The sequence below is a fragment of the Asparagus officinalis genome, chromosome 3, assembly GCF_001876935.1.
Source record: "Asparagus officinalis chromosome 3, Aspof.V1, whole genome shotgun sequence".
NCBI classification, from domain to species: domain Eukaryota; kingdom Viridiplantae; phylum Streptophyta; class Magnoliopsida; order Asparagales; family Asparagaceae; genus Asparagus; species Asparagus officinalis.
In genome coordinates this window covers 6,562,337-6,576,355 of record NC_033796.1, presented here as the reverse complement: position 1 = coordinate 6,576,355, position 14,019 = coordinate 6,562,337, and positions in this window count along the sequence as shown.

Sequence of the window (14,019 nt, the reverse complement as noted above, 5' to 3'; positions counted from 1 at the left end):
AAAAACAGAAAATTTATTGTTGATGGATATATTGTAAAATCAAAGACGGTTAGTGGCCAAAGTTATAACAGAAGACAGAATATAGATTTTCAGGAGACGTCAATTCTGCTGCTAGCGTAATTTTGCAGTCCATTAGAATTATTTTGCTATTTTGCAATATTTTGATTTGGAGTAATTCAAGGATGGATGTTAAAAACTTCCATTCCTTAAACGGAAGAGTTGGAAGGAGCAATATACAATGCAACAATGAGAGGTTCATTCGACGGTAAAAGAACAGGGAACATAAAGTTTACAAATAATAGAAATCTCAGGTATATGGTTTAAAACGTCTTCTAGACATCAATGTTCTCAATTCAGTGATGCAGGATTACTAAAACTTGGTTTTAATTCAAAACTAAATTAGAATAATTGTGAGTATATGGTTCTTAAAAGGTTCAATTTGGCTCAAACTGGCTCATTCTGGTTCAATCTGGCTCAATTTGGCTCATTCTGGTCTGGTCTGGTCCAGCCAGGCTCAATCTGGCTCATTCTGGTCCAACCTGGCTCATTCTGGTCTAATCTGGCTTGGTCTGGTTCAGCCCTGGTCTGGTCTGGTTCAGCCAGATCTGGTTCAAGGCTATAAAAAGGGTTTTTTTCTTTTTTCTTTTTCTTTTTCTTCCTCTCTTTCTAGGGCCGGCCACCCCCTCCCTCTCTTCTCTTGATTTCTCTTCCCTCGAGCATCCATTCTCTTTCAAACCTTGATATTTGTCTTAAATCTGGCTTTCCTTTGAATCTTGGACTGAGAAATCTCCAAAAAATTCCAAATAAAAAGTTTCTCTCAGGCCCCTCGAGCGTGTGGTTCAAGTTTCCTTAAAGGTCTCGCCTTTATTGGATTTTGGGCTTTTCTTCAGGTAAATCCTCCGCCATCTTGATCTATTTCATGTTTGATCTAGTGTATGGAGTCGCGGGATCGCATATAAGGGTTGAGGGTGTGATTTGATGCCTCAAACTCGCCTTTTTAGGGGTGAAAATGGGATTTTTCCTTTTCTAGATCTGATCCCTCAATTTACCTTGCAGGTCTCTATGTCCCGTATGGCGAGGGGTCAATCCTCTACCGCGCCGACTGATGGCGCGCCTCCCTCTTACGCCGGTGAGCTACTTTTTTTCTGGAAATTTACAAATTAGTCCATTTTTCCTTGGAAATTTGCAAATTGGTCCTCTTAGGCAGGGATATATTGTCGATATACCCTATCTTATGAAGACGCAACGTGGCCAAAACGTCACACCCTTTATAAGGCAATGACTCTATCTTACCCCTTCGTAAGATGAGTTCAATTTCCTTTTATAACTGGAATTAACAAACGTTTAATTGCTTGTTCTCAGTTGAATACCCTTCTGGAGCGTTCTCATCTGACCTCTGACGATGTTTCCCCTATCCCAGTCACTCCTCAGTTCGTTTTGGACACATCGACTGAGGTTGTATAGGCGGTGAAGGAAGGTGGGCACCGAGCTCTTCGACAGTTGATTACCGATGCACCACTTGTGAAGGACGCCAGTTCCGTTCAGTCTCTCAGGAAGACTGATTTTTTGTTTGGCGACTCTGTCGAAGATCCGGATGCCGTGTTTATTGAGGCTGAGCAGTGGCTTCATAAAACTGGCAGTGGCTTCATATATTTGCCGAAGATTCCTCGGCATCGTTCATTGACTGAGCTCAGGCGTCAGGCCGTGACACGGGAGATGTCGTGGCGCTTGACGGAGGAGCATGAGAGCGTCCATTGCGGCTACATCACTCATCAGGCGTTTCCTGGCTCGAGCAGAAGTCACATCACCGGATTGCGTCCCGGAGTACTGGGGCTGGATGCACCACCACGTAACGAGTTCCTCGCCACCGCTTCTACCTTGAGGAATCGCCTCGCTGCTCTAGGACGGGAGATGCCTGCGACGCGTCACAGGATTTATGGTTGGGTCCATTCTTTGGACAAGTTTTGGTGGACCCGTATGACGACGTATGTCTTGAGCCGATGGGGCGAGGAGTTGCACGCTTGTGGTTTATATGCAGCCGTTCGTGCCACCATGTATGGCTTGCCTGTCAGCGCAAGGCATTTCTGTGCTTTGTTCGAGCTTTATAATTCATATTCGAACACTTTTCTGACCCGGCAAGGGGAGTTGGGTTTGGCTCTTCACGAGATGCACAGGATTTCTGGTTTACCCATGGGACAGATGTTGTATCAGGAATACTTTCCCTCCAACCATGAATTAAGTCTGCTGAAGGATCGTATGCCCGATCGCTACGAGACTCTATGGGGTCTCACTTGTCACTATCATATAGCTTTGGCACAGTCTGAGCCTTTAGCAAAGAGGACTAAGACACTCGTGAGTCTGAAGCAGTTTGCCAATTATTTGTTCAAGAATCTGGAGAGTAATTCTGGCGAGGCTATTTGTGAGTTGGTCCCACTTACTCCCTCAGGGGTGAACATTCTGATGAAGAAGATTGACGCTCATTCTTATACCACTAGCAGTTCTGAGGGTGGTTTTCCTGCAGGGACCAAGTTCAAATCATTCTTGTGGCATGCTACCGCACCGATTCGACCAATGACTCTTCTTGCCGGTTATCTCGCTATCTGGTTGAAGAAGTGCGTTGTTCCATATCAGTCTGGCGATGCCTTGCCCTTGGAAGTGCTCTATCCAGCAGTTTAGCTCGCCTACAAGAAAGAACTCTCACTTCTTCCGGTGATGGTGGCTAACATTCACCGAGGACTTCGACAGCTTTCTGGTGCCTTTACACGGAAGGAAAGTGATTTGCCGGGTCAGATTCCCACCATTAAGACGGAGCTCCCGTACACTTACTTGATGGCTTGGTTCGTCCTTCACCGTTCCGATATGATGTCGGTACCGAGCGCCACAGATCATTCCGTTCCTTTACTGCAGTTGCTTGAGAATGGTAAGTGGGAGGGGCGCGGATTTTCTGACATCAGGCAGCAGCTGCAGGTCCACAAGTGTTGGACATTTTCCACTTGCTTTCCGTAGTTCTCCGGCCGATACGGTGATTGTTTGATAGATGAGGAGAGGCCGAGAGAGTATCGAACTCACTTGGACATTTCAGCTTCATGGCTAGAATCTATGAGAGAAGAACTTGATTCCATAGAAAAGAATAAGGTATGGGAGTTATGTGATCTACCAGAAAATAGGAAAGCCATAGGATGCAAATGGGTGCTCAAAAAGAAATATCGTGTTGATGGATCTATTGATAAATTCAAAGCACGGTTAGTTGCCAAAGGTTATAACCAGAAGGCAGGAATAGATTTTCAGGAGACGTATTCTCCTGTAGCTAAATTTGCATCCATTAGAATTATTTTGGCTATTGTTGCATATCTTGATTTGGAGTTATTCCAAATGGATGTTAAAACTGCATTCCTTAACGGAGAGTTGAAGGAAGCAATATATATGCAACAACCTGAAGGTTTTCAGGTGAAAGAACAGGAACATAAAGTTTACAAATTAATGAAATCTCTATATGGTTTAAAACAGTCTTCTAGACAATGGTATCTCAAATTTCATGATGCAGTTACTAAACTTGGTTTTATTCAAAATAAATTAGATAATTGTGTATATGTCTTGAAAAGTGGGAGCAAGTTTACTATATTATCCTTATATGTGGATGATATATTGCTCGCTGGAAATGACATAGAAATGTTGAATAAAACCAAGGCAGATCTCAGCGAAAAGTTTGAGATGAAAGACATGGGAGATGCATCATATATTCTTGGAATTCAAATAATTCGAGATAGAAAGTCTAGAATGCTAAGTTTAAACCAAGAAAAATATTTAAGATCAGTTCTTAAAAGGTTTGGAATGGATAATTCCAATCCGGCACCAACTCCGTTGGTTATGGGAAAGAGATTATGTAAAGAGCAAAGCCCTGGAGAGGGGCAGAAGCCATTAGATGTTCCTTATGCTCAAGCAATTGGAAGCTTGATGTATGCAATGTTGTGCACCAGACCTGATATAGCTTATGCTGTGAGTCTAGTCAGTAGATATCAAAGTAATCCAGGACCAGCACATTGGGAAGCTGTTAAAAGGATTATGAAGTATATCAGAGGTACATTGACTCATAGATTAGTTTATCAAGCTGATTCGCTTGAACTCCTCGGTTATTCCGATGCTGATTTCGGAGGTGATAAAGATGATGGAAAGTCCACTTCGGGACACTTATTTATCTTTGGAGGAGGAGCTGTTTCTTGGAGTAGCAAGAAACAAGGGTGTGTTGCTAGATATACGCAAGAAGCTGAATATATAGCTTGCAGTATGGCAACTACACATGCTGTCTGGATAAGACGGTTTTTGATTGATCTTGATCTCAATTTGTTAGAAGGACCTATTGATATTTATTGTGATAATCAAGCAGCAATTAGCTTAATCAATAGTGGCGCGAATAGCTCCAAAGGAAAACATATTGAGATCCAGTATCACTATATTCGAGATATTGTAGAAAAGGGAGAAGTCAAAGTGACTTATATCCCTACTACAGATATGATTGCTGATCCTTTGACAAAAGGAATACCAGCGGAATCTTTTATCAAACATGTAAGTTTGATGGGACTTAGGAATAAATAAGTCCAAGTAAAATTTCATGAATAATGAAATAAGAGTTACTCTCTACGGATAGTGGGAGTAATGGTAAGCAGAAACATCCGATCTCACGGATAGTGGGAGGCATGTCACTTGGTTAATTTGGTCAAGTGGGAGATGTTAGCTAGACTCGGTCATGGTGACCAAATCAACGTTTGTTTCTCTGTTGAGAGAAACGTGGGAACGTGGAATGGTTTGTTGAGAGGAAATCTCTCATGGGGCGGATTTGAGGGGGGTGGAGATAGTGGGCTTAGCCCCTATAAAAGGAGGGTTAATCTCCTTCAGAATACACAACAACGAAGAAAAAGATAAAAACCTCTTACCCATTATCGGAGCCCCCCTCAAAATTCCATCGCTGCTCCTCTGATTTCAAGCACTGGTACCAGGAGAAGGTGATAGGAATTTTTATGATGTTAATTGCACGTACACCCCAATGTAGTATGGTATTTTTGAACTTATTACCATATAGTTTCATTTCGGTAGGAACACCTTGTTGACTTTTTGTTTGACAATTTTACCATCGGTTGTCATTGCTACCTCTGCTTTTACCCTCAGTGGATACTTTTTTACTTTTAGGGGTAAAAGAGTCAAAAAAATCACTCGGGAACATACCAGCCAAAATGAAACTATAGAATAATAAGGGGGTGTTTGGTTGCACAAGTTTTATAGAAAAATTTTCTCAATATATTTGACAATGGCAATTCTGTAATTAATTTTTTTATTAATAATTTTTGTAAACTGTGTTCGGTTCAAAAAATTTACAGAAATGTTTTCTGTAAAGTACAGAAAAGTACCAAAATCTATAGAAATTAATTTCCTCTCAAAATAGGCGGAAATCACTCAGAAATCTAACATCACATTGACATTTTCTATAAAGTTGACAATTTTCTATAAATTTAATGGGTGTTTGGTTCAATTTCTACAAATTATAGGAAATCTTGCTATTTTCTATAAAGTTGTGAGCCATTTTCTTGTTTTGAACCAAACAAGCAAAGTACAAAAAACAAGAAAATTGATACTTTTTGACTTCTCAAAACTTTTCCTATATATAATTTTTTTAAGAAATACAAGGAAATCATATTTTGGATGGAAAACATTTTCTATAATTTATAGAAATTGAACCAAACATGAAACACCCCCTAATTAAGTCCAAAAATATCATACCACACGATGTTTACGTGCAATTAACTTCTCTATAACCAAACATGTGGCAGAACTTCTTTACACCAAGTTCGCTCATGTTCCACCTTGGAACCATTCCCTTCTCCTTCAATTTCATAGCCTTGATTTTATATGCATTATAATTAATACATTTTCGATGCGAGAGGTCCAAAACTTGTTACTTGCAAAAGAACACCGCGCGTTTCTTCTCATTTTAATCATTAGCTTCTGCTACCCATGTTTTTGGGACGCACTTTAAGTCATCTAAAAGATGACACTCAAAAAGTGATATATCTCAGGGTAGCAGGTTGTAAAATATTGACCAAGTAACTTTCTGTACTTTCCCTGTTTGTTACTGGTCAACCAGTGCCATACAAGTGTTAGGTGGCATGAAAAAGGCATGCATGGGTGGGTGGGGTTAGTGATAAAAGCCTAGCTAGTGTTTCTATTATTGATCTTCATGCATGTGTAATGGACCCGTATACATCTTTGAAACTTAAGCCTATAGCAAATCATCATTACTTGCTATTTTGAAACTAAAAAGCAAAACAAGAAAGGGGTAAAAAAAAGAATATTTTTTAGGGTCCGTTTGGTTGATTTCCTAAAAACCAAGAAATGGAAATGAAAATGTGGAAATCTCAAAAAGTACAATTTCATTCATTTTCATCCCTAAAACTCACCCACAACATCCAATAAAATATTACTTTCATCCAACAACTCATCTACAACATCTAATAAAATATTATTCTCATCCACAACATCACTCAACTCATCTCATCTCATCATTTCAAATCACTCACATCATCCTATAACATGGTGACAACTCATCTCATCTCATTAACATTTTATTTCCACATATTTCCTCCCAAAAAACTAGGAAAACGATTCCCTTAAGTGTGGGTCACATCATTCAATAATATAATGACAACTCATCTCATCTCATCTATTTTCTTATTTTTTAAGAGCGAACCAAACAAAAGAAAACAACAACCTATTACAGGAAATATATTTCTTATAATTCATTTTCTTATTTTTTGGCCAACCAAACAACATCAAAACAAGTTTTCTTAAAAAATCACTCACATCATCCAATAATAAGGTGACAACTAACATCATCTCATCTCCAATTATTCTTTGATTTCATTCTTTTTTTTAGCCAACCAAACATTCCCAAATTAAATAATTTTTCTTAAAAATAGTTTTCAATTTCTTTGATTTCCCTCTTTTTTTTAGGCAAAAAAACAGCCCCTTAATTAAAAAAAAGGGAAAAAGAAAAAGCTAATTAGGTATAGAGTCATTCCTAAGGCATTCTCTCATCAACCAATTATTACAAACTTAAAAAACTAGTAAACCGTGATGAAGGAATATTAGGCAAAGAGAACATAATCTTGATCTATATAACCCCCGACCTCCTCTCTTCGAGCCTCCCAAGTGTCTTCAAGCTCCCCCTTTCATCTCCTATATATAGTAATTCTCTCGTGAAAGCTTAGGTTAGGTTGATGGCTTCATACACTTCAATCTCCAGCTTGTGCGCAGTTCTCCTCATGTGCTGGGCCGGGTGGGCCTTGGCCACCGACTATACCGTCGGCGGTTCGCAGGGCTGGACCACCGGCGTTGACTACTCTTCTTGGACGGCTGGCAAAACTTTTAAAGTCGGAGATAACCTCGGTGAGTGAGTCTCTTCTTAAAGAGCCCATGAGGGGAACTTAATTAATTATTAATTAGCTTTACTTAGTGAATTAATAGAAGTTGGATCATGAGATTAATGAGTTTAGAAGGTAATTGTAAGGTTTTAGTGCTTATAATAAGAACACCCAAGGTCTTGAATATATACATAACTATCGTAGCATGCCCTCGCAAAGGATTCATGTTCCGTCCTTAATTTTTATGTAAGAGGTGGCTCTTTCATCTCGAAATTATTAATTTCGAGTGAGCCGATTCCTAATTTTTAATTTGTTTTTTTTTCTATTTAGAAAAAAGGAAAGTGGTAGTCATAAAATAACTACTAGAGTAAGCTATTCTAATTGTGTCGCGATATCGTACATGAAAAAATAAAGAACGCATTTAAGGGGTAAAAAACACATATAAGTGATAAAAAAAATTGTGGCTATTATTAACGTATTACATTGTTCACCTCCTTCATTTCTTTTCCCTACAGTGTTCAGTTACGCACCCGAGCGCGCACCAGGTGACGAGGTGGACGGCGGCCGACTACAGCCGCGGTGCTCAACTTCCAAACTACCATCACCTGACGACAGCAGCGCGCTCACCACCATCCCCTTCCAGAGCGGCCGGCACCCACTACTTCGTTACTGCGTGAGTCTCCCCGGCGCACTGCACCGGAGGCAGTGAAGCTCCTCCTGTTTTCGGTCTCCTCTGCGCTCAGGCTCCATCCATCAGGCCGGGCTCAGCGCTCTCCACCCACCGGTACTAACTCCATCTACGCCGACTGACTACAACGACGACTGCGTGGCGGTACCCGACTAACGCTGCAGCGGTCAGGGTGGAGACAGTGCTTAATTACTGCTTGTTAATTTTAAGTTTCGGTCCTAATTATTTATGGGTTGGTTAAGGGATTACTATTGGTTTAATTTTGTTTGTGGTGAGCGGTGTTGGTGTTATTGTGTTAGGTTTTTTTTTTTATGTAGTCGAGTGTGTGTTAGAGATAGTAATTCGAATGCTTTTTAATGATGATCGAGTGGAGTCTGTGGAGATGTTGAGCTCCGATTGGATTTGCATGTTTTTGAGTTGCATGACAGAGTCTAGTTATGTGAATTTTTTGAGTGCTTTATTTGAACGTGGCAACTGAAAAAAAAAGCAATACGAGAAACGCTTGTAGGAACTTGGAAATGTTTTTCAAATTAATGTATATAAGGAAAATAATAATAATAAGAAGTAGGTAAATCATAATTGGGTTGTAATTGCATGTTAACGTTTAGCACATAAACATGTACATGTTATTAAAAAAAATTTCAGACGTATATATTGAACAAATGGTACCTAATGGTAACGTATGCAGCTGAAAACATAAATCAACTCTATCTAAACGTCCAATCTGAAAGATGGGAAGATAAGTGGGTCTTTAGCCATTTAAGTCTAGAAAACTAGAGGAATCTCTAGATGCCAAATTTGTTATAATTTTCTTATTTATCAAGTCATTTCTCCTCGTTTCCTTTTGTTTTTAAAGGACAAGTTTTTAAAAGGACTCTTTTTTCAATTTTATATAGCAAAAACGGCCTCGTGAGAAAATAATCTGTAAAACCGACCATTTTTTCGGAAAAGGATCGGTTTTGCAGTCACGAAGTTTTTCGAGATACACGGGGCTGCTACTCTCGTGTAGTTCGGCCAGCAATTGAAATGCACGTCCTATGCATTTCATTCTTCTCTCGGGATCAATTGTAGAAGAAGAAGCACAAGACTGCTACTCCCCGTGCATTTCAATTGCTGGTCAAACTACGCGGGACTAGCAGTCCCGTGTAGCTTGAAAAACATCGCGACCGTAAAACCCATCCTTTTCCGAAGAAAATGGTCGGTTTTGCAGATTATTTTCTGATGAGGTCGTTTTTGCTATATAAAATTGAAAAAAGGTTCCTTTTAAAAATTTGTCCATTTTTAAAGTCAGGTTGTCATTCGAAGTTATTAGATGAGGTATTCTAGTTTATTCGATTTGATATTGTTCTATCACAATCTAGGAGATTCGATCACCATTCACTTTTCTTTTTAGTGCTTTAAAATTGGGGAAATTGTGGGAAAGGAACATGTAGTTTGTTGAAAAAATTGAGCGATTGAGTAAGAAAGCGGACATAATATGAGGTTGGTGGAAATAAAAGAAAGAAAGAAAGGCTAGCGAGTTTGTTTAGCGATATCTTTCAAGCTTGTGTGTATTATTACAAACTTTTTTAAATTCATATGAGCTGTTGCAATCAACTTAGGGGCCCCCATTGGGCTGTATGCACTTAGCATCAAGGCCTCGTCGTATTGGTAGGCACCAGCTCAAAAGAGAGAGGGAGAGCAGGGTTGTTGGCGATGGAGATTTGAAATGCTCATCGGTGGAAATTAAAGGTTTTCGCATATATGCCCTGTTAGTTGATGGAGATTTGAAAAAGCTCGTTGGAAGAATGGGTTTTTTTTATATATATATATGCCCCTCCGATCTTCCGTATTTACAAATTTGCTCCTCAAATCTTCCATATTTGTAAATTCATCCTTCAAATCTTGATATTTTTAAAAATTCCCACGCAAAGCTCTCGTATTGGATAATTCTACCCGTTCCCCTTAAGAATGTTGGTTTTTAAAGAATGTAATGCTAAAGATATTTCAATAATTTTCAATAAGGTGGTAACGGTCCCTGTTTAGAAGCTAAAATTATTATGGAGGGTGGTTTTGTAAATACCAATATTTAGAGGGTAAATTTGTATATGAAAGATTCGAGGGGTAAATATGCAAAAGTCCTCGATGGAATTGATCGAATGTGTTACGTACGAAGGATTATGAGGGAAAAGGTCCTGTGGGTGGCCATCTATATAGATAATGAAACCATCAGGAAGTAAATCCAAACATGATTTGTTCCGCTATCAATTTTAAATCATTGCAATCAATACCCTGAAATTTAGAATAATATATCAGTAAAATACTCTTGAATTCAGAATACTATATCTAAATACTCTGCAATTAAGAATAATATAATATCAGTAGAAAATGCTGCCCATCAATAATCAGACTAATTGTATTCGTGCACTCACCGATTTTTGGAACCTATGTAGAAAATTTAGGTTTTTCTACCCCCTGGCTATTGGGGGTGTTGTTGGCAAGAATGTCGCTCCACCAAGCGCATCTTTAACATTCGCTTCCTTTTTCATAAATTCTTTCGAGCCCACCAAATATGTGATGTTAGGTACCAAGTATATATAATAATCTAGTGATCAGGAAACGAAGAAAAGTGATCCTGGAGATCTCTCTATTTTAAAAAGGAATGATAATTTACTGTAAATGATACCCAATCAAATTTTGAATCATTAGCACTTCAAGGTATAACTCCTTAGCTTATGCGTCAGATGAGTCACAAATATGAGTTAAAGAGCAGTGTAGAAAATAACGCTTTCCGTAGTGCAAAATGACGCATAGCGTAACGTAGCGTTGGAAAATATCGCAGAAACAAAATAACGTACGCTATTTCACCCATAGCGTACGTTTTGTGGCGCGTCTTCATAGCGCACCATAGCTTATTTTAAACTATTCAAGGGTTAAGATTCATTTTTAAAAGAATTATGATGGCTGTGATTGAGTTTTTTTCAAATTAATCAAACTTTGCACTGAAAATCATTAAAAAGAGAGTAAAAAAATTACTAATTACCTTTTTTTTCTAATTAACCAGATTTAGAAGTAATAAAAACTAATACTTTTCTTTTAAAAATAAAAGCTGTAACTTCACTTGGATTACTGATGTTTTTAGATTTATGATGTGCTATTACCTATCAGAACTTATTGTGATAATGTGTGATGTATATTTTTTAATGGCTATGCTTCTGAAATGATTGTTAAGGCATACATGGTTGATTTTGTCGTGAAATTGTGATGATATATTGATTTGTGATAGTATTTTTATGATGATATGTTCGAAAATTGTGATGATTATTCACATTATTTAATTTTTGGATATCATGTATTTAGAAAATATTTAAATAATAATAAATTATTTAATATAAGTTAAAAGTTATGCTATACGTTATCGCTATTTTCACCATTATTAAAGAGTTCTTATATTAGGGAGAGGAATCAGCTAGCAAGAGCCTTCTATTATGGAGAGGAATCAGCTAGCAAGAGCCTGCAGAAAAACTTGGCCCCCAAAGTTACAAGTAAGGCCCATAGCTGCAAATAAGAGCAAGCGTAAAATAATTACTATTTGCATTTATGCCAAAAGATGTTTTACATATTTGTATAGATCTCAAAAACCATAAAAGTAACCACAAAAAAAAAAGATTGTTATAATTGCATAACTTTTTGGGGGAAAGAAAAATCATGTATAAACATTATATATATATATATATATATATATATATATATATATAGTAAAGCTTCTATAAACTTAAGTGGATAGAAGCTCTTGTCCACCAATTTTTTTATCATTGATTTTGCATTGAGATTTGTGTTAGCATGTGATACAAATGAAGGCACAAATCTCAAAGATAGCATTGATGTGTAGCACAAATCTCAAAGCATAATGAAGGGATAAAAAGTTTGGTGGACAAGTGCTCCTATTCACTTAAGTGTGTGTGTGTACATATATACATATATATACATACAAACGAGTAGTTGAAAGCCCTTAAGAAAGCAATTGATGTGTAGCACAAATCTCGAAGTATAGTAAATGGAAAAAAAGATTGATGAACAATCTACTTAAGTTTATAAGAGCTTTACTCATGTATATAGAGTAAAGCTCCTATAAACTTAAGTGGATAAAAGCTTTTTGTCCGCCAACTTTTTTGTTCGTTGGTTTTGCATTGAGATTTGTGCTAGCATGTGATACAAATGAATTCACAAACCTCAAAGATAACAATTAATGTGTAGAACAAATCTTAAAGTATAATGAAGGGATAAAAGGTTTGATGGACAACGTACTTAAGTTTATAGGAGCTTTACTCTCTATATATGAGTAAAGCTCCTATAAACTTGAGTGGATATAATATATATATATATATATATATATTATATATATACTATAGTAATATATATATATATATTGAATATATATATAATATATATAGTTATACTATGATAGTATAGATATATTATACTATATAAATTATATAATATATTATATATATGAGATTAATGGGGTATCCTTGTCATAGGAGTGCGGATTTTCCTCATTGACGCCCTCTAAAATCACATGATTGAGCGAGTATTATGGATTGATCCGCTCCGTTGAACTTGATCTACAATATTCTAAAATCCAACACACCAAAGTTTGGGGTGAAACCCGTCGTCGTTGTGAGCCTCCCATCGAGCCATGTGAAAAGTTCTATCTCATCAAACCGTTAAAATTGATATAAGGTGGATGAAGGGTAGCAACGACGACGGGTTCACCCAAACTTGGATGTGTTGGGAATTTTAGAAATATGGATGTAATCCAGGGTTCAAGGGAGCGATGGCATCCAATTAACAACGGGTCAGTCATGTGATTTTAGAGGCGTCAGGCCGGAAATCCCCTCCTATGACAGGATACCGCATAACTCTCTCGTCTCTGCTCTCTCTCTCTCTAGTATATGATATATATATAGATTTATATATATATATATTCTATATATATGTATATATAAGAGCTAAGACTCCTATCAACTTAAGTGCTAGGAAATAGTGATCGCACCAAAATTTTAGCCACTCATTTATTACCTATAAAACGTCCTTCATATCATGCAAGGGATCCTAGGGCAAGATGCATGGATTAAAAGTGTGGATCACTATTTCCTATCCTTAGTGATAGGGTTTTTCACGCGTATATATATAATATATTATATTATATATATGGACATTTGTCCTTTGTATAATATTTTATGGAGGACTCTTTGTATATTTCTAAAAAGACCTCCCTCTCCTAAGAAATGATCAACTCAGTTTTGTAATTGCCCTAATAAAATTTTTAATCATCTTTACATCCGTATGATGGCATACAACTTTTGCCAATTTTTTGTCGGCAAAATGTCTTCCCTTCGAGAAAATCACTCTAGTATTATATTCGGGCTTAAGCGTGTGAAGTCGGCCCATGTCTGCGCCCGTTCGTGATTGTATCATATTTAACTTCGAAACTACAAGTTTGCCTGGCCCGTTTGTTGAGTAGAGTTGGCCCACCTGTACGAAGTTCCCAAGTGATGAAGTGATCAACAGATAGTTTAGGGTCGTACAATCGTATGGTACGGCACAAGAGGAAAACAAATTATGAAAATGAGTATTGCATGTTCAAATTAAAACTTAATTTTTTTCTAAAAAAGAATTTAAATTTTAGAAATATTTTTCGGAGATTCTCTATGGATTTAGAGTTCTTTATTACTACAAAATTTTTTTACTTTGACAGTAGACTCATATTTGATCAAAAGTTCACTTCTTGTGCTGTTATAAAAACGACAACAAAAATTAATACTAAAGCCTCATAAACAAAATCCATTATTAGAACATGACTAGAACTTTTGCTCGGCTGACCCTAATCGGTCATATCTAAATTGGTCTAATGTCGTATTGTTTCTTTCTTGACAT